This window comes from Equus asinus, chromosome 6 (assembly GCF_041296235.1).
Source record: "Equus asinus isolate D_3611 breed Donkey chromosome 6, EquAss-T2T_v2, whole genome shotgun sequence".
In the NCBI taxonomy this organism is placed as follows: Eukaryota; Metazoa; Chordata; class Mammalia; order Perissodactyla; family Equidae; genus Equus; species Equus asinus.
The window spans coordinates 65,791,343-65,818,817 of NC_091795.1; the positions used below are offsets into that span (position 1 = coordinate 65,791,343).

A 27,475-nucleotide genomic window follows, 5' to 3' on the forward strand; every position below is an offset into this window, starting at 1 on the left:
AAGCACTGTGCTTTAAAAAATGATACCATTAAAAATATTTTAAGTTCAAGGTTAGCATTGGCCACATACAATTAATCTCTCTACCAGGATCTACAGACATTTGATATTGCAAAAATCCTTAACTTGGACAGCAGCCACCAGTTAAATGCATGAAGATGAAGCATTGTGTAGAAAACAGAAGGATCAACACAGGATCCAGTCTCTTAACTGGATAATTATGTATGGACACTGGCTAATTGATTAACTTTCCCTGTGACCTATGTATATGTGCGATGATTATTACTATTACTAGCATACATTTGAGGGCACCAATTGGAGAAAATCCAGTCACCTGTCCTAATGACCTCTGCCTCCTGATAGTTCCTGGATGGCAAATTGACGTGCAAGCAGGCAGCTTCATGGACTGAAGTAGAGCAAGGTCTGTCAGAGAGGGAAAATCCATATTAATGATATGCTATAAAACACCTTTTGTTAGTTACATATATTCCTTTACTTTCATTTCCCAAGAATAGCTCAGCTGTCAAAGCATTTCTAAGATTTCCGTAGATTCGGCAAATACTGTGCGATCGAATTATTGCTCTGAGAGAAGCTACAATTAAAACACATTAATCATTGTAACAAAGGATCCTTATTGAGGCTGACAAAAATGGTGAAATCTGATGAATAATTAGTCTGGTTAATCTTTTAAAAGTGAATTAAACTGCTAACAAGTTAAATCACTGTGATTTTCAAAATAAGCCTCCAGGGTGAGCAGAGAATGGGAATGTTATCATCATTTTAAAAAGATATTTTCTTCCACTTTCTCATCTCTGGGCTTGCACTGCAGGCTCTGAGTTAGAACAGTGGGGCAGTGAGGACCAGCTGGGGAGAACAAGACTGGGCAAGGTGTGAGGGCATGTTCTTTGCTTTTCCCCCCAATGATTTCTCAATATTTCTGAGAGAGTCATACAGTGGATGGAAGAGGAACCATCAATGACCTTTATTTTTTGTTGTTTGCTTGTGTGTGTGTCTTTTTTTTTTTTTTGAGGAAGATTAGCCCTGAGCTAACATCTACCACCAATCCTCTTCTTTTTGCTGAGGAAGACTGGCCCTGAGCTAACATCTGTGCCCATCTTCCTCTACTTTATATGTGGGATGCCTGCCACAGCATGGCTTGACAAGTGGTGCATAGGTCCCACCCTGGATGTGAACTGGGGAACCGTGGGCCACCAAAGCGGAATGTGCAAACTTAACTGCTGCGCCACCAGGCCAGCCTCCATGCATGACCTTTAAATCTGATCCAGAACTAACATGCAGCCCGCTTACCAGCCATTCTCAATGACCTCAAGTGAATCCATCATGTAGTTCTGATTTCTTTCCCACTGTAAGCCAACCATCCATGACAATGGGGTCTCTCTTATATAATTTCCACTTTTGACCTTCTCTCCAGTCAGATGGTTTATTCTTCCAGACAACATCTCTCTTCTTTGCATTTCTATTACCATGAAAGATTTGCCATACTCTGAAATAAACTGAGATGGGCAAATATGAACTAATAAATTATGAGAAATAGACAGAAAGGGAAAATGATCATTTGGACTACAGTCTTCACTTTGGCTGAACCTCTACAACTTTTGGGAGTTTAAGTGGATACTGTGATGCATGGTCCAGACCCCTTCAGGAAGGAAGGATTATTCCCCCAGCTGCTGGAAGTGCTGCTGGAATTTGACCCTCACCTGTCAGCCTTGAGTGAAGAAAACTGCCCCCTCAAGGTCACACTTCCATCCAGGGGTAACTGGCATCCAATTACTGATCAATGTGAGGATATGAAGACCAGCTCAACTTGGGACAGCTCTGAGGGGTCATCCTGGTGCCAGCATTCCCTGTGGGGTTGACTAAGGCCTTTGTTGGGATAGCATCACAGCCAAATTTCTCCCTTACCCAAAGCTAATTTCTTCTCCACCCTTCTACAGGTATAAACCACAGGAGCACTCCTCAATAAATAAACTGAGTCCTAAACTCCATCTCGGAATCTGCTTCCTGGCAGCCCCAAACTATAACAGAAGTGATCTCACTTGTGAGGTGGAGGTCTCTGACTATTGATCCCACAAAAGCACCTGGGAAAAATGAATCAGCAAAGCTCCCAACTCAGCTGGTGGAGAAACTGCTGCTGCCTCCTAGCCCCATATCACTCCCACAGCAGGTGTATTCCTGCCAACAGAGGATGCCATAGGAGACATCAAGAATCATTTAAAAAAGAGAGAGAGACCATTGCTATCACAGATGAAAGGCTTATAGCTTTAAAAAGTAGGTGGATCTTAAGCAAATTATTTTAGGCTAGTTACTTAGCTTTTGTGAGGTTGCTTCCTCATCTGCAAAATGGGAAGGAACAACCAGCCTCAGAAACTTGTTGTTTAAGTGAGATGATATACGTCGGCTGCCTGACCCCAAGTTCCTCCAAGGTTTATTTCTCTTCTACAACCTCCATACTCCTTATCCTGTTTTCCAGATTCCAGGAAAATCACTGCTTTTCTTTTTTTCTGATTGATTTCATCCACCCCAGGGGTGTTTTGGGGATTCCGTTTGAGATTGAGGGTGTCTTCTAGGGTGTTCAGCCACCCATCTTCAGTCCATTTAGTCTCTCTCTAGATAGCTGGTCTCATCAATCAGATGTCCATACATGTTAGTTCCAGCAGGGGCCAGGGGAGCCTCACTGTAATCCCCTGGGAACTGACAACCTTTCCATTCAGAAAATATAGTGGACAACTCAACAACGCTGAAGTGTGATTATTTTCAGTTTAACTCTGGGCTCTTCTTGTTTCCACGTGGGGCAGCCATTTCTCCCTACTAAACTGTAAATTCTGTAGGGTCAGGTAGCATACCATCTCTTGTACCCCACAGGATCTAGCCTGCAGGGAAGTTTTTTTTTTTTTTTTCCTAATTACTTGGGGTCTTGACAAAGAAACTGCTAACAGAATAGGCAATACTCGGAAAAACTAATATGTGCTGAGATCTCCCAATCACGCTGTGGCAATTGCCAAGCCACTTTAAATACTCTTTAATCTCCTAGGGATTAAATGTTTAATCTCCCCTTGCCTCAGGTCATCGTGAGAGAAAGCCAAATTTACAATGTTCTTGCCATGAATCGGGTGCCTGTCCTTATCTTAGGCTGGAACCTAGAAAATCTTAACAAAACTGTAAAGTATCAAGGGAAAGTTTGAGGATCAGGCTAACATTGGGCCTCAGAGAAAAGTGAAGTGGAATTGAGGTCATTTGGCCTAGGATAAGGAAACTTCTGTTCAATCCCTTTCAATGCAAAAAATCTTCTGTGAGGAAACTGCTCAACTCTTCTTTGACTTCCAATAGGAACAAATAAGACTGAAGCAGGAAGGACTTTGGCTAGGATTTCTAAAGATCACTGAAATCCTTAGAGAGATTAAATCAGACGACCGTGTGTGTGTGTGTGTGTGTGTGTGTGTTCTATTTTTTATTTTCAAGATTGCTTTTAAATATTATTTTGTTTTCTAGCCATGTGACATACTTACACAATTTCAAGGTCAAATCCACAAAACAACATATATTCAAAGATTTCTAACAATCCCTGATCCCCCTGTTCTAGTCTTTCCCTCTCCCATAAGAGGCATTTTTATGTTTTTACCTTGCTTTGGACTATGTTCCTTTTTAAAAATCTCTTTCTTCCATCATTCATTTTTGTGCTTATTCTTTTCTTTTTTGCAAGTTTAGATTTCTATTCTTTTTACTTATTCCTTACAGTGGTTCTCAGTCAAGGGGAAAGGCTTTTGAAAATATGGGGAGTGGGAGGGCATTTTTGGTTGTCACAATGAATAGTAAGCCATAATGGCCTTTGGTGGGCAGGGGTCAGGGACGTTAACCTCCTGCATTGAGCAGAACAGTCCGACAAAGAACCGCCCTGCTCAAAATTCTAATAGTGCCCCATTAAAAGAACTTGTTACCATGCCTGACTTCCATACATTTTCATAGCCTATCCTACAGGTACATAGCCTGTGCTGCTACTTTTATAGAAAACAAGAGGCTATACTCCATGATTTGATAAACTGGAAATGCTTCTCCCACTTCTCTCATCTTCATTGATTTCATTTTCAAGGTCATGTCCTGTGACCTTGTTGCCTTTGATTCTCTGTAAACGTATGTGATGCGAAAGCCAGGTGTAGGTCAAAAGTTGTTGTAGAAGCCAAACCCAAAGGGCACTTTTGGGATGTCTCATCTTGGCTTCTTTGGGGCATGTGATACTTAGCAGAATCTCTTCCCTTGTGTTCTGTAGCCATCCACTCCTGGTTCTCCTGCTCGATCTCTCCCTCGTTTTGAGTGTTTTAGATCACTGGTTTATTACAGAAGGATATAACTCAGGAATAGCCAAATAGAAGAGGTGCATAGGGCAAGGGATGCGGAAAGGACACAGAGCTTCCATGCCTTTTCTAAGGGCACCACTCTCCCAAATATCCACGTATTCACCAACCCAGAAGCTCCATCCTTACTCTCTTTGGTGTTTTCCTAATTTGGTCTTCATTTCTGAAATGTCTTTCCCTTTATTTCTAATCTTTTCTGGGTCTATCAGCCCATCTCCAATTTTTTCTAATTCTAAGTTGTCATTCTTTTATATCTTCTCTTGTTTTCTTAATTTCCCTAGCTTGTTTGAAATATTACGATATACTTTTCATCTGTTTTGTGAACATACTTTTGTAAGTGGTTTTAATTTGGAGATGAAAATACTTCCTTGACGCCCTGCTTCAGTGACCTTCATCCTCACTCCTCTCTATACATCTCCACCTACGACTCTCCTTAGGAACTGATTCTCTGCATCCCATCCCTCCCTATTCCTCCAGGATCTTGCTCCACCAATTGCTCTCTCTTCTCTTCCTCTGTAGCTTTAACCTCTCCCTCTCGACTGGAACTTTGCCTTCAGCATATAAACATGTTTGTATTTATCCTCTCTTTAAAAATTAAGACAAACTTCCTCCTTCCCATCTTATATCCCATTAGCCACCTTCTTCTCTAATTTTTTTCTTAGCCAAGCTTTTGCAAGGCCTGTCTCCACTGCTTCATTTCCCAGTCCCTCGTCAGCCCATGCCATCTAGCCCGTGTCTACTTACCTCTGCTGAAACTCTCACCAAAGTCCCCACTGACTTCTTTATTGCTAAATCCAATGACTATTTTTTCAGTTTTTATCTTTATGTGACCTCTTTCTCTTTTTTTTTTTTTTGAGTCATTCAAGACTGGTTTATTGGTCTTCATAATTAAAGAACTTTGTAAAAGATGATTTTTTTTGTGTGACAAAATTGAAAGATTTACAAGACAATGATATTAGTATTTGCATACATATGGAAAAATGGTATAAGAGGAAACAGAGATAAAAAACTTAACATATAATATATAATTTTATTCTTTTTAGGTAAATATGGAGATGCAGAGTTTCCGATATGCACCATCTCGGCATCGTGTCTAACATGTTATGTGACCTCTTTCTAATCTCAGACACCACTGGCCACTCTCTGTTTTTTGAAATGCTCTCCTTTGCTAGGTCTCTTTCTTTCATTTCTCCTTCTCAGCCAACCACGTGAATTTACAGTTCTGGGGATGCCATCCTTGGCCCCTGTCTCTTCCCATTTTGCCCACTCTCCCTGGGTGGATCTCATTCACCGCCTCAATTTCCACTACCACTCAAGTGGTAATAATTTCCTGTTTACCTATTTACTTATACACCATCTTATTTGACAATGAAGTTAAGACATCTCGTTCAAATATATATTGAAAAAATTGAGGCTTGCCCCATGGCCAAGTGGTTAAGTTTGCACGCTCTGCTTTGGTGGCCTGGAGTTCACTGGTTCGGATCCAGGGTGTGGACCCACACACTGCTCATCAAGCCATGCTGTGGTGGCATCCCACATAGAAGAACTAGAAGGACTTGCAACCAGGATACACAACTATGTACTGGGGCCTTGGGGAGAGGTGAAAAAAAAAAAAAAAAGAGGAAGATTGGCAAAAGATGTTAGCTCAGGGCCATTCTTCCTCCCGAAAAAAAAAACCCCAATCTTAAAAATAATTAACTGTTGGGGCCAGCCCCGTGGCCAAGTGGTTAAGTTTGCATGCTCTGCTTTGGCAGTCCAGGGTTTCGCTGGTTTGGATCCTGGGTGCGGACATGGCACTGCTCATCAAGCCATGCTGAGGCAGCGTCCCACATGCCACAACTAGAAGGACCCACAACTAAAAATATACAACATGTACCGGGGGTCTCTGGGGAGAAAAAGGAAAAATAAAAAAAGGGCTGGCTTGATGGTGCAGTGGTTAAGTGCACACATTCTGCTTCGGCGGCCTGGGGTTCGCCGGTTCGGATCCCAGATGCGGACATGGCATTGCCTGGCAAGCCATGCTATAGTAGGCGTCCCACATATAAAGTAGAGGAAGATGGGCACAGATGTTAGCTCAGGGCCAGTCTTCCTCAGCAAAAAGAGGAGGATTGGCAGCAGATGTTAGCTCAGGGCTAATCTTCCTCTAAAAATCAAAATAAAACAAAGAAATCTTTTAAAAAAATTGAGAAAATCTAGTCAAAGTGTGGAGGATGGGCTGCAAATATGTTAGAACACAAAATGTGGCTCTAGGATTTCTTACAGTCAGTGCAAAAAGGAAAACAGAATAATGCATAAGTTTCACTGTGTTCCTATAATAAAAATAAACAATTTGCTCCGTAGTAGCACAGAATTCATGGTTCTGAGACACAGCATTTTGTCCCATGGGCCCTCCTAAAGGAGACACTGTACTGTATTATGGAGCATTTTCAAAATATGCCAGTATATTAAATACAACAATGTTTTTCTACAAGCTGTCCTTTAAAATAGTGCATCTGAACAGTGACAAATTACATTTTTTTTTAAAGTAAACATATGGAGGGCCAAAACAAAGTAGTCCAGGTACTCTGGTTTGTGACAACCAAGCCCATAATTTTCAACTTTAACAGCAGACTTCTTTGTTAAAAATGAAATCTCCTATAGAGTCCCAACACTTCAAACCGATCCAGTTGGAACAGCTGTGGTTGAAAGGGAAAGCAGAGCCCTGTTCCTTCTACCTTCTATCCATCCCCACCCACCAGGCAGCCTCTGAGGCTCAGGAGAGCAACATTTGGAAATCACCACTCTAACTTAGATTCAAGGGTAAATCAGAGAATCAAGTCTTGGATGAAGCACTTTAGACACTTCTCCATGATTATTTCCCTAAGCTGAACTTTGGATCAGTATTGACTAAGGACATGGGGAAATAGTTATTCACCAATACACTAAACAAATTAGTACAACTATTTTGGAAGATAATTTGGCTACACCTATAAAAAGTAGTAGTAAGTAATAAGTAATAGGGAGTTTAAGAGTAGGATAACTAGTCAAGTAGTAGTGAGTTCAACATGTACAAGGATTCTAAGTTGTCATTTAAGTGCAGATCAATATGATGAATGATTGGCCAAGTTGATGATAGGATCAAGATCCTCTTCGGCAGTGGTTCTCAATCTTAAGTCAGCATCAGAGTCACCTGGTGGCTTCTTAAAACATAGATTGATATATTCCACCTGCAGAGTTTCTGATTTAGTGGGTCTGAGAAGAAGCCTGAGAATTTGTACAACTCAGAAATTCCTGAGTGAAGCTGATGCTGCGAATCTAAGAACACTTTGAGAACTCCTGCTCTTAGAGAAACTTAGGGAAACCTGAGGCAACTATCCCCCCTATCCAGACAGAGCATCCAAACTGCGGGTGGATAATATTCCTCAAAATATAATTTTGAATACAATCTAACTCAGATGTATAGAGCAATCAAGGCATTAAAGTGCCGTGACTTCAAAGGGCAACAATAAGCGTTAAAGCGAGTGAAATCTTGAAACATTGTTGTCATCTTGGTCTTAAAAAACATATTAGTAAAGAAGCGTAAATGTCTAATTGAGCGAGACAGCTTCCTGGTAGGCAAAAAAACAAAAACAAAAAACCTAAGATCTCATTGTTTTATTTTACTTTTCTTTAATTCTGAGTGAGATTTCCCATTCATATTTCTTTTTCTGTGAACTATCTTTTGAGGTATATTCTTTCTCCATTTTAACAGGATTGTTTATCTTTTTCTTATCAATTTAACACAACCTTGTGCCAGCCATTGGGTTGCAAATATTTTCCAAGTTTGCCTTAACTTTGTGGTCATTTTTTTATACACATGTTTTGAAATTTGTTACATCCAAGCATAGATATCAATCTTTTCCTTAATATCTTTTGGTTTTATGTTTGGAAACTTAGAAAGTTCACAATCTCTATTGAAGGTTATAGTTTTAAAGTTCACCTGTTTTCCTCTATCGCTTTTTACGAATTTGTATTTTTATGTTTAATCTTTGACTCACCCAAAATTTTGATATACACAGTGATCCAGCTTTATTCTTTTCCCCAAACACTACCCAGGTACCCTTGAGTCACTTAATAAATTATCTAATATAAAGCTGTCCTTTCAAAGAAAGAGATCAGTATTTCTCCAACTTGCCTGATGACAAGACTCTCCTAACACGGATATTAAAATGTAAGTTCCCAGGCCCCTCCCCAGGAGACTCTCATTAAATGGGTCCAGGAATGGGCCCAGGAATTTATATATTTTTAACAAGTACCTCCAGGTGATTCTTATCCTCTGGGAAGTTTGGCAAACACAGGAGTAGACTCTGCTCTGGATCTAAATAGATAGGACCACGCCACCAGAGACAGGATCTTGACATTGCTGGAGAGGTCTGAGAATGTGCATTTCTCACAAATTCCTGGAGCCAAGGAACTAAATTTAAACCTATATTTCTAACCTTATCTCCTACTAATTCTCCCTATCCCCTTGATCTGCTTGATTTTTATCCCTAGACTCTATCGCCAACTAATATGCTATTTCTGTGTTTGTCAATAAAGATGAGAATTTGGTCTTGTTTACTGCTGTATCATCTTTAGAACTATGGGTGGCATAAAGAGGCAAAAAAAAAGTTGTCTAATGAATTAATTAATGTTGCTCCAGTTCAGAGATCTCCTCTGAGATCCTGACTATGTTAACCACTGTCCAGCAGATACTACCACTTGAACACCTCATGGGAACTTTAAACTTCAAACCCAAGATTCAACTCATCATTTCTCTCACCCCAGCCCAAACCCAGTCTTCTAGTGTTCCTTGGCTTGGAGGATGGCCTCACTAACCCCCTGCTCCTCAGGCAGAAGTCATCCTTGAGTCCCCGTCATCTATATCCCACCTACCACTAAGGCTTGATCATTCTACTTCTCATCCATCTCTCAAATCTGTCTCATCTCTCCAGGGCCTTAGTTCATCTCATCATTATCTCTTGCCTGAATTATTGCAAAAGTTTCCTCTAGTCTTAACATTCTCTCCAATCCATTTTCCTTACAGAATGATTCTTATAAAATATAAATCTGACAATCCTGGCTTAAAATCTTTCAGTTATTCTTGATGATCCATTATTGGTTCATTGTTGTTAGTGCCATCAAGTCAATTTCAAGTCCTAGCTACCCTGTGTACAGCAGAGCCAAGCCCTGCCTGATATTTTCGCACTATCCTCTCATCTTCCGGGCTGTATCAGACAATGCTCCCCTGCTATTCATAGGGTTTTTGTAGCCAATTTTTCAGAAATGGGTGGCCAGGTCCTTCTTCCTACTCTGTCTTGGTCTAGAAGTTCTGCTGAAACCTGTTCGCCATGGATGAACCTGCTAGTATTTGAAATACTGGTGGTATAGCTTTCAGCTTCACAGCAACATGCAGCCACCACAGTATGACAACCAACTGAGGGGTGGTGTGGTTCCCTGACTGGGAAATGAACAAGGCTGTAGCAGTGAGAACACAAATCTTAACAACTAGTCCACCAGAGCTGGTTAATATGATGCAGCAATTCTACTTCTGGGTTCTGCACTGTTATTAGATGTAGTTTAATTGCCTTAATTTGACTGACTAGGCCCTTCATGACCAACTTTTGTCATCTACTTCCTTATCCCTTTTACTCCTTGATCCAACAAAATGAACTATTCCTTCCTCGACAGACAAGCAGTGGTGAACCAAGAGTGGAATGGTGACAGCAGTCTGCCCTGGATGGAGGCAAGAATGGGAAGATGCATTTTCTGCAGGGAATTTTTCTTTTTCCTGAGGAACAGTGGCCCTGAGCTACCATCTGTTGCCAATCTTCCTCTTTTTGCTTGAGGGAGATTGTTGCTGAGCTAACATCTGTGCCAGTCTTCTTCTATTTTATGTGGGATGCTGCCACTGCGTAGCCTGACAAGTCGTGCTAGGTCTATGCCTAGGATCCAAACCTGTGAACCCTGGGCCGCTGAAGTGGAGTGCATGAACTTAACCACTATGCCACTGGGCCCGCCCTGTAGGGAATTTTTAAAATTTAAATTGGTATTGTTTGAAAACCAATTTTTGAGTAAAAAATTGGAAGAAAAAGAATTGAGGAAAAACTTCCTTCTGTCCTCTTAGGTTCTGTGGCTGGGTGTAAGAATTAAACTGACATAAGACTGATTAACAGGAGAAAAGTGTACACATTTTATTTAACATTTGCACATGCACACAGGAGTCTTTATAAGGAAAATGAAGACCTGAAGAAGCAGTAAGGACCAAGAGCTTATATAATTTTTAAACAAAGAAATGATAAATTTGTGGAGCGGTGACAAGACAAAGGGGTTCAGGGTAGGGGCAGTAAGTCAGCCATGTGCACTTGTTTCAAGACTAAGTCTGTAACAGTCTGGAATGGTTCTTGCTCTTATGTCTCCAGCCCCTATGATGCTACATATTCCTGTGGATATGTCTTCCAGGGGAGATCATCCAAATGCACAAAGCACCCACATTTCTTGCCAGTAGATTTAAAATAACAACAACAATATACAATAACAGTGATTGTAAAAAAAACATAATTTTAAACACAAATAAAAGCTCCAAACGGAAATATTTGAAAGCTGCTAGAGTCAGTCCTGAGGAACCAAAGACCTGGAGAGTATTGCAGTTTCTGGAATTTATTGTGAAGTGGAATTTTTTATGAATCTCTACCAAACTCTTCCTAACTATTTACATGCTTGTTGTTGCATGTGAAAGGAACTTTTCAAAGTTAAGTCTAATAAAAATGTTTTTGATCAACTATGAGTGAACACAGATTGCCAAGTCTGGCTGTATTGACTGTTGAATGGGAATGTGCAAAGAAAACCAGTTTTGATATAATCATTGACAAATAGGCAGAAGTTAAAGCTCAAAAATGGAAACTATAATGTTATTATTCATTCAGCTACAGACCAATAAGTAGATACAAGTTTTTCTCCTCTCCAAAAAAAAATTTATGAAATTTAAAATATCATTTTATTACTTTTTTGTAGTAATATCTATTTTATTTATTTAAATTTTTACAGGCATAATTATATACATGATGTTCAATAAAAGAAGGTTTTCACTATCTGAAGTTTTTTTCTGGCCATTATTCCTTTGTTTCATCTCACGATTATCACTGAATAATTGTGATGAATAGAGGAGGGGGTATTCAACAAGAATTTGCACTGGGTATCCAATACACTAGGTGCACCACTGCAGACCAGGCTCTCACAGCCTGGGGACCTCAGCCTGGATTGCACTTTCTCCTTCTTTTGCCAGGTAACCTGCACTCATCCTCAGGCCTTAGGTAAAATGATATCTCTTCTGGGAAACCATCTTTAAACCCTCCCCAGTCAGAGCTCCTGTATATTCCCCTTTGGACCTACATTTCCTTTTTCATATTGTCAATCCTTGTTTAGTTGTTCATTACTACAGCTAGCTTGTGAGTAGCATAAGGATAGGGCTTGGGGCCGACCTGGTGGTGCAGCAGTTAAGTGCACATGTTCCGCTTTGGTGGCCCAGGGTTCGCTGGTTTGGATCCCGGGTCCAGACATGGCAGCGACTGGCAAGCCAGGCTGTGGTAGGCGTCCCACGTATAAAGTAGAGGAAGATGGGCATGGATGTTAGCTCAGGGCCGGTCTTTCTCAGCAAAAAGAGGAGGATTGGGAGCAGGTGTTAGCTCAGGGCTAATCTTCCTCAAAAAAAAAAAAAAAGGATAGGGCTCGTGTTTTTCTTGCTTGCTCAATAAGTATTTGCTGAGTGCATTAAATAATGAATGCCCCACTCCCATGACACCTAAGGAAACACAACAAAGAAGTAACTAGCCTGAACTATACAGCAAGTCTTTTGGTAGAATACCCAAAGAAGGAACTTTCTAAAGATTTTACTTTTCCTTTTTCTCCCCAAAGCCCCCCAGTATACAGTTGTGTATTTCTAGTTGTGGGTCCTTCTAGTTGTGGCATGTGGGACACCGCCTCAGCATGGCCTGATGAGCAGCGCCACGTCCGCGCCTAGGATCTGAACCAGCAAAACCCTGGGCTGCCGAAGCGGAGCATGTGAACTTAACCACTCGGCCACGGGGCTGGCCCCAAGGAACTTTCTAAATAGAAAGTTTTCTAGGAGGAATTCCCACAGCAAACTTGTGAGAATCAAAAGAACCACCTTTAATTTTACCTTCCCTCTTTTTCCAGTCCCTACCTCTCTCAATGCCTTAATATCACAGAAGCGTCCCAGGAAAATACAATGTGAAGATAAAGAAAGAAAGGTAAAGTAAAAACCCACTAGAGATGTCTAAGAACATATTAAATATAAAGAGGAATAGGGACTGAGGAGAAGATAGGACCAGGTGTGGGCAATGTCCCCGCTAAAGCAGAGCTGCGAGGAGCAAGCCCTTCCTTCCCAACCCCCTCGACCTGCCAAGGGCAAAGTTCTCAGAAATGGGACGAGTGAAGGGGCAAGAAACTTGGTTCTCCAAAGGTGATGCCAATCCAGAGGAAAGAAAATAAGACTGACTCCTGGGGAGGGGATCAGAGAGCCTCCAATTTTTCTGAGGATCTACTGCTAGCCCAGGTCAGCAGGTAACACGAGGCCAGGCAGCCTGGCTGGGAAATGTCTCAAGTTCTTCTTGTCTTTAGCATTTTCACATGAGGATTCAGGGTGACAAACACTCACAAGTGACCCAAGTTCCTGAAAGCCCTGGGTTACTTGTGTTCAGGGATCACACCTAATCCACAGGATGGCTCACAGGGGATCCAGAGCAGTGCCGCAGCCCTGACCAGCAGAGTTGCCCCAGGAAGGTAAAATGATATGATATGAGAATATCAAGTGTTGATATAATTGTTGATAAGTGTTGATAGTGTGATGATATCCACGTCCACTGTGGATAATTGAGTCTGCTTTCCCAGCAGAGAAACACAGTATTCCATGTACAGAATTGCTGTACTGATTAAAACGTATGTTTTGAGGCAGAAAAAGATTCCCTCCATTATAGTCAGACTGAGAACTTGCATGTCAGGCTGAAGCCTCATACAAATTAAACAAATGAGTAACAAACTTTTTTGGAGAGGAGTGTACAATGGAAACACTGACGGGATATAATTATGATCTGGATTTTGATCACTACATTCTATTGAAGACATCTGTGGTATACAGTAGTTATGTAAAATACCTGTACACTGTTGTCAAGTGGCATTTTAGAAAAGCATTAGGGTAAAGTTAATTTTTAAGAGCCTCGGAAACCACGGTGATGATTAAATGAGGAGGCCAACACTGCTTTCTCTTTGCTACAAAGGAATTCAAGAGAGGAGAGGGGAGGGGGATGACTAGTGGCAATCCACTCAGGTCTTGTCTGTTTTTCCTTCACTTCTAAGAGGTTCTCAGTCTTCATAGTCTACGTTGAAGGTCTAATTATAGGACTGGTACACAAGTGTAGCCTGATAGAATTTTCCCAAATGATTAAAGTCAACAAATAATTACAGATTGCCCTGTGGCACATACAACATAAGCCACAACTACTGCTCTCAAGGAATTTACAATCTAGTGGAAGAGAGAGAATTCAAATGCACGAAGGACCAATATGCAAAGCTATGCACCGTAGATACTATTGGGCCTTAAGTCTCCTTACTTAGTTGGGGAATTAGGAAAAGTCTATGAAAACAAAGGGCTTAAAAGATGAGTACAATCTTCAGAGAGAGACAAAGGTGAGGAGTGTTTAGGGCATATCAGGCAGAGGGAATAGCAAGAACCATGGTGCAGAGGCCCATAAGGTCTGATTGGGGCAAAGCACTAAACAAAGAAATAGAACCTTGCAATGGGTGATAGTTTTCAGTATGAGGTCAGCCTGGAGAGAAAGACTGGAAGAAGATCCCATGAATGCCAATGCCATGCTAAAGACTTAGAACAATAAGACTGCATTATCCATCGAAGTTTGTTATCAGAAAGTAATCCCATCAGAGCTGTGTTATGTTTCCAACAAGAGCAAAATTGATAATGCCCCTCAGTGACAGAATTGTCCCTTTTTAAAAAAGAGAGATGTGCTGCAGATCATTTTTATAGATTCTAAATCCCTTTATACTTCTCTTCCCATCCTTGTCTTTCTCTTTTAAGCAAAGAACACCATTCTACCCTGGCTCCAGCCCCAAAAGGTCATTTAGGCCCAATTTCAAGCTAAACTTGATTGAGAGGCTTCCAAATGAGAATTAAGAAACCAGAAAAAATTCATAATACGCACTTAGAATTAGGCCACTCAGCCTCTGCAGTTTTCTGTCCTTTTCTATCTTGGGCCTCAGCAGGAGGCAAGCTGGGGGCATCAGACTAGGGATAAGTGGCTGGTCTTAGGGTGCTCAATATCATGGACAGCTGAGTTCTATGTGTTCCTACTCAGGGAAAGCTGAGTCCAGAAGGGCAAAAGCAACACTTTAAATCTCCCTATTTTCTTATCCCAGAGCCTTCAATATTTGTAAAAAGAATTCGTTTTAATTTTCTGAAAGCTCCAAGTTTTCTGTGTGTGTGTGTGTATGTGCATGCAGATATGCACGCATCTGTACATCAAGTCTCTAAAGGGAGAACATGTGGGGCTCTTCTCTTCCTGGTGGGAGCCCAAAGAAAGGGAAGCTTGGTAGAGGGATTAGTCTTTGAAATTCACTGAGAGTGTCCATTCCACTGGTTTGGTGTGACAGATCTACTACGTCAAGTCTAAACTCCTGTGCCTGGAGATGCAGGCTGTAGCCGTAGTATCGCTGTCCATGGTGCTGACACATCACTGTTCACTAAGACATGGTTGTTTCTCTTAACTCTGAGACACTGATGATGGGGAATTAAAGGTCCTTGTGAGCACTTACTTCAAAATGGTCATAGCTGTGTGTATTTTATTTTCTATCTGAGGAGTAACTTTAATTTTTACTATATTGCAGCACAAAATTATGATTTACATAACCCAATGTATGTAGAGAATTCACAGAGTTCTCTACTTATAACTCTGTCTGGCTTTGAAAGTACTCTACATTCCAACCATAATACCTGCATAGCCTTATCTCCTTCTTTCAGCACATATTCTCAGCAACAGTGAGCAATTGCCTCTTCACCTGTCACATGCTACTGCCATTCCCCCTCTATTTCTTAGCTCATTCTGTTTTCCAGACTGTAGTTCCCCTCACCTTCTATGAGTCTTTTCTGTCCATAAAAACCCTACCCAGATTTCAAGGCCCAGTTCCTACCCTGCCTCCTTAATGAAACAAACCTTCCTTGATAATCCAAGTACTTTTAGTTCTTCCTCTTCAAATTCCTTCAGAATTTATTATTTGGCAAATGTGGCATTTCATCTTGGACCACAGCACATTTGGAAGGAAATCTCAACTTTAATTCTGTGCCAATTGTAGTACAATAGAAAAGCCATGTGTTTTAGTATCAGACAATTCTCGATTTCAATTTTAGCTCCTCCATTCCCTAGCTTGAGTGATGTACCTAACCTTTTGGGGCCTTACTTCTTCTCTAACCATGAAGCATAAATATTTACCCTATATATTATGAAATTATATATGCAGTATAAATTATTTAGCATACAATAGACTCTCAATAAATAGGATTTTGCTCTCTTCTTCACTGTAGCCTTCATGCCACCTAGCAAAATGTTGAACACATGGCAAATGTGGCTTTACTGAAATGTATACAAAATTCAGCTAGTCTACTTGTCTACTTTCCTTGCTGTGTGCAAGAAACTGGCCACCTCTGCTCAAGCACATTTTGGGCAGAGAACTGTCCATAAAGCCTGAGAAAGTAAATATAAGAGAGATCATTTGGAGAAGACGTTGAAATACTTAGCTCTTGAAATGGTTATTGTGATGGTTAATTTTATGTCAACTCAACCGAGCTAAGGGATGCCCAGACAACTGGTAACATATTATTTCTGGGTGTGTCTGTGAGGGTGTTTCCTGCAGAGATTAGCATTTGAATTGGTAGACTGAGTAAAGAAGATCAACCTTATTGATGCGGGCATCAGCCAATCCACTGAGGACCTGAATGGAAGAAAAAGGCAAAGGAAGGGCAAATTTGCTCTCTACCTGAGCTAGGACATTCAACTTCTTCTGCCCTTGGACATCAGAGCCCCTGGTTCTCAAGTCTTTGGACTTAGATCGGGATTTACACCATCAGCCCCATGATTCTTGGGTCTTTGGACTTGGATTTAGGATTGGCTCCCATGGTTCTCAGGCCTTCAGATTTGGACTGAATTCCACCACCAGTTTGCCTGGTTCTTCAGCTTGCAGATGGCAGTTTGTGGGATTTCTTGGCCTTCATAATCCTGTGAGCCAATTCCTACAATAAATCTCCTCTTACATATTTCTATATATATCCTACTGGTTCTGTTTCTCTGAAGAACCCTGACTAATACAGTCATGCTCTTAGTGAAGGTCTGATGATGAGCGCAAATACTGTGAAGCCATTCAACAACATGGGCACTGGAAAAGAATACACGCGAACGCAGAAATCTGACTCCTGAACAACCTGTGCCCAAAACGCTTTAAAATTCAAAGTACAGTGTTGGAAGAAATTTCCACCCTCTACAGTATGCTAAATTTTGACATTTTTCCCCCTGACATTTTTTATTTTCTATTATCAGAAAGGGCAGAATTTCTTCTGAAAAAGAGAAGAAAAAGAAGATACACAGAATATCGGTTTTAAGTGTTATTTTTGTTCTTGAAAAGGCTTCTCATAGACTTTAAAAGAAAGCTTTTTTCCTTCAGAGATTTATTTTGATAGAATTATCTGAGCCTTGTCAGGGAGAACAAAATTTTGTGAGCCTACCATACCAGTAAAATGCCAAATTATATGCTGTAAGTTTTCTGTTTTATTATCTCTGGGTCCAGTCAAAGACAGAAAAGATTTTGAATCCAGAAGTATTAGCATCTGGAGACAAAAGAGAGCCTTCACTGAAGCTGTTCCCCCAGGGCTTGTTTCCCAAGCCCTAGAGGCTCCATCACTCAGGTGGGAAGATGCTCTACCCACCCCCTGCTGCACCCCCATGGCCACTACCCCTGCACACTTTTCTTCTGGAAATCCAAGGAGTTTACAAACATGATCAATTTCTCAGCAACTTCTTTCAAAAGCTTTAAGCCAGCTTTATAATGAGTAACAGGACATAAGCAGACACACAACCCCCCTAAAAAAAAAAAGTAACATTTTGCTGAGGGCATTAAGTCCACACTGGTCTATCCTGGTCACAAAGAAGTAGCATAATACAGTGGAAAGAGTTTAGACTCTAAAACCAGACACACCTGGATGTGAATCCCAGCTCTACTACTGTCCAGCTCTGCTAGTTTGGGCAAATTACCTAACATCTCTGAGTCTGAGTTTCTTCATTTGTAAAGAGAAGATGATAATATCTATGGTGAGGGGTCATGGTTAGGATAAAAAATATATATGCAAAATGCCTAGTGTACTGGCTTGCCTGTAGTAGGAACTCAGTAAATGATATGCTGTTAATGTAAGTGAAATCTGGGACTATGATATCTGAGAGACAAACTTTAGGTGTTGGAGACATCACGGGAAGGCTACTGTGGGTGGAAAGAGGAACCAAGAGGGAGCAAGTTAGTGAAGCTGGAGAAATGAGCAGAGGCCACGTCAGGTAGGATCTCACGCAGCCATGGTAAGGGCTTTGGATTTTTGTTCTAGTTGTGATGGAAAAGCCATAAAGAGTTTGACTAGGGGAATAAAATGATTAGATTTACGTTTAAAAAATATGACATTCGTTGCTGTGTGGAAAACAGACTGCAGTTGAGCAGTTACGAGGCTATTACAGCAGTCCAGGGGAGAGCTGATGGTGGTGGAAGGTGATGATGCAGGTGGCAAGAAGTGTTTTGAGGTGCAATAGATCTTGATGGTGGAATTGACAGGACTTGTCAATGGATTGGATGCATCGTGTGAGAGAGAGGGGACGAAAAAATATGATTTTCAGGTTTTTGCTCTGAGGAACTAGGAGATAGGAATAGCCATGAATGAGACAGGGAAGACTGCGGGAGAAGCAGTTTGGGTCAAAGGTATTTATTAAACATCCAAGTAGGAATTGGAGACTGGACCTCAGGGAGACGTGAGATAGGAATTTGGGTGTCACCATCATAAAGATGGTATATAGAGCCCTGAGACTAGAGGAGATTCCATGTGAGAGAGAGAAAGAACCCAAGGATGAGGCCCAGGGCTCTATAATGTTTAGAGGTTGGCATAAGGAGGGAATCCAGTAAATTAGACCTAGGAGGAATATTCACCTCTGGATTTGGCTACATAAAGGTAGTGGTAAGTGGAATGGTGGGGACAAAAGCCTGATGGATAAGTTCAAGAGTGAATGGAAACTGATGAAGTAGAGGAAAAACCAGCATAGACAACTTTTTTCAGGAATTTTAATATAAGGGGGAAAAAAACAAAACAGGAGTTGCTGGAGGGGTAATTAGAGTCTAGAGGTTTTTTTAAGATGGAAAATATATTAGAATGCATGGTGATCGGAATCATTTGGCAGAGAGGGGAACTTACTGGTACAGGAGAAAGAAAAGAGGATTTCAGGAGTAAAGTCCTTAAGTAGGCAAGAGGAGATGAGATTTGAACATAAGTGGGAGGACTGGCCTTACACAATGGATTATAAGAACAAAGGTCAGGTTTATGGGCACAGATGCACGAGGCTGGTAGAATAATTGTCTTGCATGTTCCAGAACAGGGCCTCCAGAACATTACTGGAGAGTATCCTATACTGGGGAGGGTGGCATTCTATTAGTATGAGATTTCATGGCACAATATAGGGAAAGTTAATTTTATTTTTCTCCTAGTTCCCTTCCATCGACCTCTCCTGCAGTCTCTGTGGCTTTTCTAACCAGACTCCAGCATTGACACTGCATGCTAATGAGACAACACTTGGTCCAATCCCAGGCATTTGTTTCTGAATAATTAATCTGGCACTTTACCAGCACCTACGAGCTTTGGTTTTTCTGATGATTAAATAAAAGGCCAAGGCTCTTAACAACTGTCAACTAGCTCTTCGGTCTGGTTTAGCTCCACATCATATTAACACACTGGGAAGTCTGGACCGATCTGATGAAAGGAGAATGCTCTCCTCCCTTTTGGCCCCCCACCAAACCATAGCTCAGACAGCAGGGGGTTCAGCTTAGCCATTACAGGAGGATGAAGGAGGAGAGAATGTCCTGACAATTCTGACCCTTACACCCATTTCAAGCATCACCTGGACCCTCTGGATTTCCTGAGTCTCTTCCAACATTCAAGTGCCTTGTTTTTGTTTGCTTTCTGGCAATTCTCACATCTCTCTCCTCTCCGTCCTCTAGTCTTATATTTCTCCTGAATGTGATCAACATCAGCTTAAGTTCCCCAGACTGTGTGACTCAAGCCCTAAATTCAAAATAAAAGAAAGTCTCCTTCCCACTGAGAATTAAAAAAAAACAACAGGTTTCTCTCAGTTCAAATTTGAAAATGCCAAACAGGAGCCCCACCTTTTAGCCCCACAAGCTTTGAGATTTCTTTAAAGACGAAGATGGAAGAGAAAGAAGACAAGTTAGCAACCGGTTTTTGCGAAGTCCTGCTGGCACTGCAGAGCTTCCTGAATTCACAAGGGGCATCGGAGGCACTGAGATGGCAGAGATTGTTGTGGCAGAAGCAACTGGAAAATGTCCTGAGACTGAAACACAGACAGATTAACATTACCCCAGTGGACACTAATGACTTGCACTTTGAAATGCCAGAGGCTCATACTGCCAGTTAAGACAAGGAAAAAACACATTTCTAGTCTCCAAAGACCTTAGATCTTTCCAAACTCTGCAGGCAAATGCAACCGTCGTGAATTTCTGCAGCTGGGCAGCCCCTTTGCGCCGCTAGGGGAATCATTGCCAGAGTTGCTATGGGCAGTGTAGTCAGTAAACCTGAATAAAACAATCACGGAAAACCTCCCAGAGGTTAAGTTAGTAATGATTCAATTTATAATTCAATGCAATCAAGCCTACAGCACTTCCACATACCAAGCTTATTTTAGTGGGACTAGGTAAACCACTCTTTCCTCTGAACATTCACAAGCTCAACAAATGGGTTTCCAAACAAGTTTTAGATTTACCATCGACAGATAATTAGAATGTCTTTTTCAATCTCTGCCATCTGGATAAGGTAATTTTGTCCCAGCATGGGCATTTCTAGGAGGCAAACAAAAGTCAAAGAGGAAAGAGCTTGCTGGAAGCTTTCTCAAAAGGAAAATCTTTTAAGAACTGTTCAACAAGAATGTTTCCGCACCAATTTGATTAGCAAAATAAATGTGGGCTCTGAGTAGCGCGATCAACAAAAGGATAGTTGATGTAACTGAAGGAAAGAAAGATCTGGTTAAACATCTAAAACCACAAAAGGATAGGAACTGACACAATGTAATGTCAATCTCATTAATTCAGTCCTAAATGAAACTAAAATTCACAAGTAAAAGGTTTCTAACGTCAATTTAGCACTTCCAAATCTGGTCAACAAATAACTTAATGGTGCGCTGTAGCAGGTGTTACAAGCAAGGGGAGAAGTAAAACTGGATGAGTTCTCTGTCAATTTCTTTTTTTTTGTTTGTTTTTTTTAAAGATTTTACTTTTCCTTTTTCTCCCCAAAGCCCCCGGTACATAGTTGTATATTCTTCGTTGTGGGTCCTTCTAGTTATGGCATATGGGACACTGCCTCAGTGTGGTTTGATGAGCAGTGCCATGTCCGCACCCAGGATTTGAACCAACGAAACACTGGGCTGCCTGCAGTGGAGCGCGTGAACTTAACCACTCGGCCACGGGGCCAGCCCCTGTCAATTTCTGATACAGTCAAAAAGGCAAGACCAACAGAATGAAAGGGGAGAGGCTGGACCCACGGCAGAGTGGTTAAGTTTGCGCATTCTGCTTCAGAGGCCAGGATTTCTTTGGTTTGGGTCCTGGGCGTGGACATGGCACTGCTCATCAGGTCATGTTGAGCTGGTGTCCCATATAGTACAACCAGAGGCACTCACAACTAGAAAATACAACCATGTACCAGGGGGCTTTGGGAAGAAGAAGAAAAAGAATGATTGGCGACAGATGTTAGCGCAGGTGCCAATCTTAAAAAAAAAAGAAATGAGCGCTCCTGTCTTCTAAAAAAAAAAAAGAATGAAAGGGGATACAATTAAATGCCAAAGTGTGAGACATTGATTGTAAGTTGAGTATAAGATGTTCAGAAATGAGAGAAATCAGTGTAGGCTGGGGTGGAAGAGTTCCTGGGAGGCAGAGTAGCAAAAGACTCCAAATGAACCCAAATATGTCTTCTACTGGCCTGCCCGCCATTGTCACCATTATTGTTGTGCCTTTGCATTAAGGCCGCTATTTTAAAACAGTACAGGTGGCTTTGGAACCAGCCTGTCTGGGTTTCAAACCAGGCTCAACCATTGACTAGCTGTATGATTTTGAGCAACTTAGCCTTTCTGTGCCTCAGTTTCCTCTTTATAAAATGTAGTTAATAATAGAATCCACCTTACAGAACCATTATGAAAGTTAAATGAGTTAATTTATGTAATTCACTCCATAAATTTATAATTTGGAGTGCATCAGAACCACCTGGGGAATTTATGTAAAATATATATGTCATGAGATCTGTAAAAGTTGAAGAAACTCAGCCCTCTAGAGCAGCTAATTATATTGGGGGAGATGGTGTGGTAGCGTGCAGTTTAGAATTTAATTGAGACTTTTTTTCTTTGAAAGTCTTATTTTTTCCAAGCCACTTGGTCAGAGTCCATTTCACTTTTGCTCTAGGGTGTCTCTCCTCAATCTCTTGCACTATTTTGCTGTGATTCCACATTTTGGTGTGTTAGTTTCAATGTGGAGTATATCTGATTTTTAAAAAACTCAGTTATCCTTGACTTGTTCCCTTTTGTTGAAACTTTGGAGTAGGGCTTGGTTATATTTTAATCTTCCAGCATTTTCAGTGCAGTATGTTAAAAAAAAAGTAATGAAGTTATAACCAACAAAATGATAAAAGAAGAAATTATGAAAACAAAAAGAACGAATTAAAACATGTAAATAATAATAATAAAAGAATCAACACATACTCATGTTTAGAGGAAGCATGCTGTTAAAGAATCAAATGTAAAGCTCCAGAGAATGACGATCCTATCCAAACTCAACAGGCACTAAGTTGGGCCTCTTGCTAGCGCAACAGGAAAACCTCTCATAGTAGCTTAAGTACACAGTGATTTATTGGCTCATGAAACTGGGAAGTCCAGGGGCAAATATGGCTTTGAGCAGGACTGGATATAGAAACGCCAATGAAGTCACCAGCCTCTCTTCAGTCCTTGGTTCTGCTTCTCTACGTGTTGTTCTCATTCTCTCCTACTACATACAGGTGTCTTCAAGGGGCAAGGAGAATGGCCACCAGCAATGACTGATTCCACATTTTCACAGCTCAATGATTCTAGGGTAAGACATCTTTCCTACTAGCTGCAGTTAGTAAAATTCAATGAATTACGCCAACAGCCTTAGTTTGGATCCCCTAAACAATCACTCTAGCCAAAAGGATGGGATTGTCTCATAGGCTAGGCCTGGGTCATATGCTGATCCCTGTGACCAGACTGCGGGCGGGGACGGGGAGGGGAGATACTGGAAATCAGAAGTATGTATGCAGGGGAAACATTGTGGAACAACTGAAAAAAAAAATGCTGACACAGTCTACTCCTAACATGCAGCAATAAACACATACCTTTCTTCTCACATATAATTCAAAAAGCACTTTAACATAACGCAACTGTCCCACACTCAACTGAAAACACACCCCTCACTCTTTCATGGGAAACAACCCAAAGACAGACATATACCATTTCTACATCCTGCATTCCTCCCAATCAGGCCTGGAAAGCAAGATGGGCAGCCAAGAACAACAGCCAAAGCACTGTCTTCGCAACTTAATGCAATGGGAAATCCATATATTCTTTACTAAGCCCAGGCAAACTCTCGTCTCCCTCTCCAAATTAAACTGAAATTATTAGAAGGCAAGCTGCATGAAAGTGTCCAACTGGTAAAAGATAAATTATTTTCAACCCTTAGAGACACACAAGCTAAAACAGAAATTCCACATTATCTATTGCTCAGAGAAAATTAAATATATTTTCTAGTTCCTTAAAAACAAAACAAACAAAAAACATCAGTTAACCAGGAAATTTAAGAGACTCATGGCACATTTGAGAAATTAACAACGACTGTTAATAACCATTTCCTAAAGTTTACGTTCAGCTATTACAAGGATTATAACTGTTTTCTGTCTTGAAGGGACTCCGTTGTATAGTACATTGAAATGCCAATTATGTTTGACCACTATCCTATATTGATTTATGCAGACACTATCTGCCCTGTGGGAAATACATAAACTTTCAGCCTTCACACATGGTAACACTGGGAAAATATCAGCAACAACCCTTGTTGCCAGTGCTGGTTACTTTCTGACAGTAAATGACCCTGTATCTGTCTTCCCGGTTTGTGAGCTTATGAAAGAATTATTGTTTGACAGAAGTGTTGCTGAAGGGTGTAACAATGACAAATTGGACCTCCACTTATAATGAGAATCTTGGGGCTGTGTGCAAATAAAGGTCTGAGCAGAACATTTTTTTTGAATAATTGGGAATTACATACATGAATAGATTTGGATATGAAAAATGTAGTCACAGATGAAAGAAGCCCCTGATTCATCAGACAAGTTGCCTTAAGAGGAAATACAATCATAGCTAAACATTACATCTGCTGCTTAAAATATGTTAAAGCTTTTAAGCAAAATTGGCTTTTAAACTCAAGGCAATCACTTGGTTCTTTGCTCACATTATTTTGAATGTATTTGTGTGAAAATTGGAGGAGACTCCAAAAAGGCTGACAAACAATTATGAATTTTCAGTTCTATTTTCTGATTCTTTGGAATTCATAATAAATTGTTACGAGGCCAAAAAAACGTTAAGTGACCAAAGAGAAAGGAGATTAATGTTCACTGCCTTGTAGATTTCAGGGTGTTGAGTATCATTCTTTCAGCTCAGAATTTTGAAGATAAACGTTTCTTTTTGTAAAAAAACTTTGGTCTTAAATGAAAATCTTTGTCTTAGATTGTAATGGCTACAATCTTAAATATTCCATATTTTATGTAAAATTATTTAGCGACAACAGCAAGTTTTGATGTTTGAGTAACTATTTGCTGGAGAAATCAATTGACTATGTTGCTCCCATGACCAGGTCTCCAGCTCTCAGAGGTACAGGCTGGTACATTTGTCTGCCTGGTTCTGTTTACTTGGCATTAATATTGACATGATTGAGTACAGTGTTTTTCAAATTCCAAGTCATGCTGTATTAAGAAGTAGTGAAATAAAAATACAACCAGCATTTAAGATCTTTTTCTTTATGAACATTTAAAAACATAAGAAAGTAAAGAGAAGAGTAAAATGAATTCCCATACACCCATCACCCAGATTCAACAATTACCAAGATATTGTCACGTTTGCTTCTTATATCCTTTTGTCCTTTCTTTTATACTTTGGGAAGTATCTTAAAGAAAATTCCAAACAGCATGTTAATTTACTTCTACATATTCCAGCATGTATCACTAAAAAAGTATAAATATTTTCTTACATAACAAAAAAGTCCATTATTACACCTAAAAAAATTAGCAATAATTCTTGATATTGTGCAATATACCTCAAGTGTCTAAAAAATGTCTTCTTATAGCTGGTTTGTCTAGATGAGGATCAATCAGTGTTTTTAAGAAAATAAGATAGAAAAAAAAGGATTAGTAAATATCCAAGGACATCATATGTAGTAAAGCTCATTATTGTTTTATGAAATGTCTTTTCGTATGTGTGTATTTGTGTCATTTATAAAATGTATTTTCTTACCATTGGTCACAGCCACAGAAGCATGAAAGTCACTGGTCTAGCGATCCTCTCCTTTACGTAACAGACTGCGGGCAGACTTCTGCATCCAAGAACACTTTCTGCAGTTTAAGGAGGGATGTATGTACAGGAAGGAAGCATCATATCTTTGCTCTTGCTGTTCCCTCTGCCTAGAACTCCTCTGGCCACTATGTCTACTATTTCACTTCTTCCGCAGTCTCCAAGGGCTGAAATCTCATTCCCATCATGGAACCACCTTCTTCTCTCCTGCCCAGCTGTCACTTGGTTTGCCTCTTCTTCGTTGTACTCATCACACCGCCTTATATAATGGTATCTGTATACAATATGTATTTTATCCTCCCCAATAAATTAAGCTCATCAAGTGTGGTATGCATAACTTCTTTGCCCTGAGATGTAACTTACCCTGCACTTTGCTTACACTAAACAGTTAATAATTGACTAAACTGAGTTAGGAGCTTGAGACACTAGCTATAGGTTATTAGACAGCGAAGATGTTAGTATCAAAAATCAGACCCCAAGGAGAGACTGGAGAAGAGCCCAGATTTATGAGGTTTAAACCTGATGACGAAAAGCAACAACAACAATAATGGTAGCTATATCATTTTTCAGAGCTCCCTATGTATCTGGTACTGTAAGTACCTTACTTATTTTATCTAATAGTCCCCAAAATCCTAGAAGGGGTAGATATCGCCAGTTTTACACATAAGAAAACCAAGAAGTTAAGTGCTTCTTGCACTTGCAAAGTTTAGCTTCTAAACTGTCCTTCCTAATAAGATTCTGTTCAGAGACTATTCCACTCACTGGGACATGGACCCCTAATTTTCTAAACAACATTTGCAATTCATTTCATAGTTTAGAATAAGCTTAGGGAGAAACCAAGGAGGATCAATCTGGACTTCTCTTCCATTTCACAGCTTCTGTAGTCTAAAAAATCTGAGAACTTGGGAAGCGTGAACTGAAAAATAAGAAAACACCACTCTCTCTTCCTCCCTTACACACGTGTGCATGCACCTTGCACATGTTAACAACTATTCATCCTTCAGACCTCAATGTAAGGATCCTTTCCCTGGGAAACTTTTTGACTCCCAGGTGAAGCATACTGTCTCATGGAAACATGTCTCTTTCCTTCAGAACTCGTTTCAGTGTGTAATTCATTTTGTGTGATTATTTGATTAATATCTGCCTTGCCCTCTGGAATGTAAGCTCCATAACTGTAAGGACTACTCTTGCTTTTGCCCATATTTTTTCTAGCACTTAACTTGCTGTCTGGCAGATTTTTTTTTTTTTTTAGGAAGATTAGCCTTGAACTAACATCTGCCACCAATCCTCCTCTTTTTGCTGAGGAAGACTGGCCCTGAGCCAACATCTGTGCCCATCTTCCTCTACTTTATATGTGGGACGCCTGCCACAACATGACTTGATAAGCAGTGTGTAGGTCCGCACCCAGGATCCGAACCGATGAACCCCAAGCCGCTGAAGCGGAATGTGCGAACTTAACCACTGTGCCACTGGGCTGCCTCCTGCCTGGCAGATCTTGGGTGTTCAATAAATAGTGAATACATTCATGAGTGAATAAATGAATGCTTAGACAAATTTCATCAGCAGTTGCTTCATACTTCAAGGGGGCGCCTCGTACAGAAACAGAGAGAATGTTGGTAGGGAATTAAGGGTTTCAGGGCTAGAAGCAATCAGAAGAGAGCACTCACTCATTCTCACCACTCTCTCTCCCAGACTTGTTGCATCTGTGACTACACACCTTTCCTTCTGTGACAATCGCTGGACTCTCTGGATTCTTATCTAAAGTCAATCCCTTCACTTTGGTACTGGATCCCATCGCCTCTTGCCTACTCAGTGTACTCTTTCTCTCTTTCACGCATTATCAACTTTTCACTCCCTACTGCAGCACCATCCAATAGAATTTTCTATGATGATGGAAATGTTCTCTGTCTATGCTGTCCAATATGGTAGCTACTAGCTACAATACTTGTAGCTATTGAGTATGTGAAACGTGGTCAATTACTGAGGAATTGAATTTTTAAAATTTTATTTAAATAGTTACATTATACGGATAACTCCCATCAGCATCAAACATGCTATTATTTCTTCCATCTTAAAAATAATTAACCTCCCTTTCCTTCACACTCCCTTCTGGATACCACCCCCATCTCTGCTCCCTCCTTCACAGTACATTTATTC

The 27,475-nt window shown here is 40.5% G+C and overlaps 1 long non-coding RNA gene across 6 annotated transcripts in view; it reads right to left on the reverse strand.

The window, feature by feature from the left end:
• LOC106826437 (uncharacterized) overlaps nt 1-27,475 on the reverse strand; it is a 37,842-nt gene that overhangs the window by 8,038 nt on the left and 2,329 nt on the right. For 2 of the 6 annotated variants that reach the window (XR_006529044.2, XR_011504058.1), the window contains exons 2-5: nt 25,262-25,359; nt 19,854-20,038; nt 1,306-1,511; nt 332-420 (exon numbers count right to left, since the gene is read on the reverse strand). This is a non-coding gene — a long non-coding RNA (uncharacterized lncRNA). The remainder of the gene's footprint in view (nt 1-331; nt 421-1,305; nt 1,512-19,853; nt 20,039-25,261; nt 25,360-27,475) is intronic. The other 4 variants (XR_001396892.3, XR_011504061.1, XR_011504059.1 and 1 more) reach the window with 3 other exon arrangements.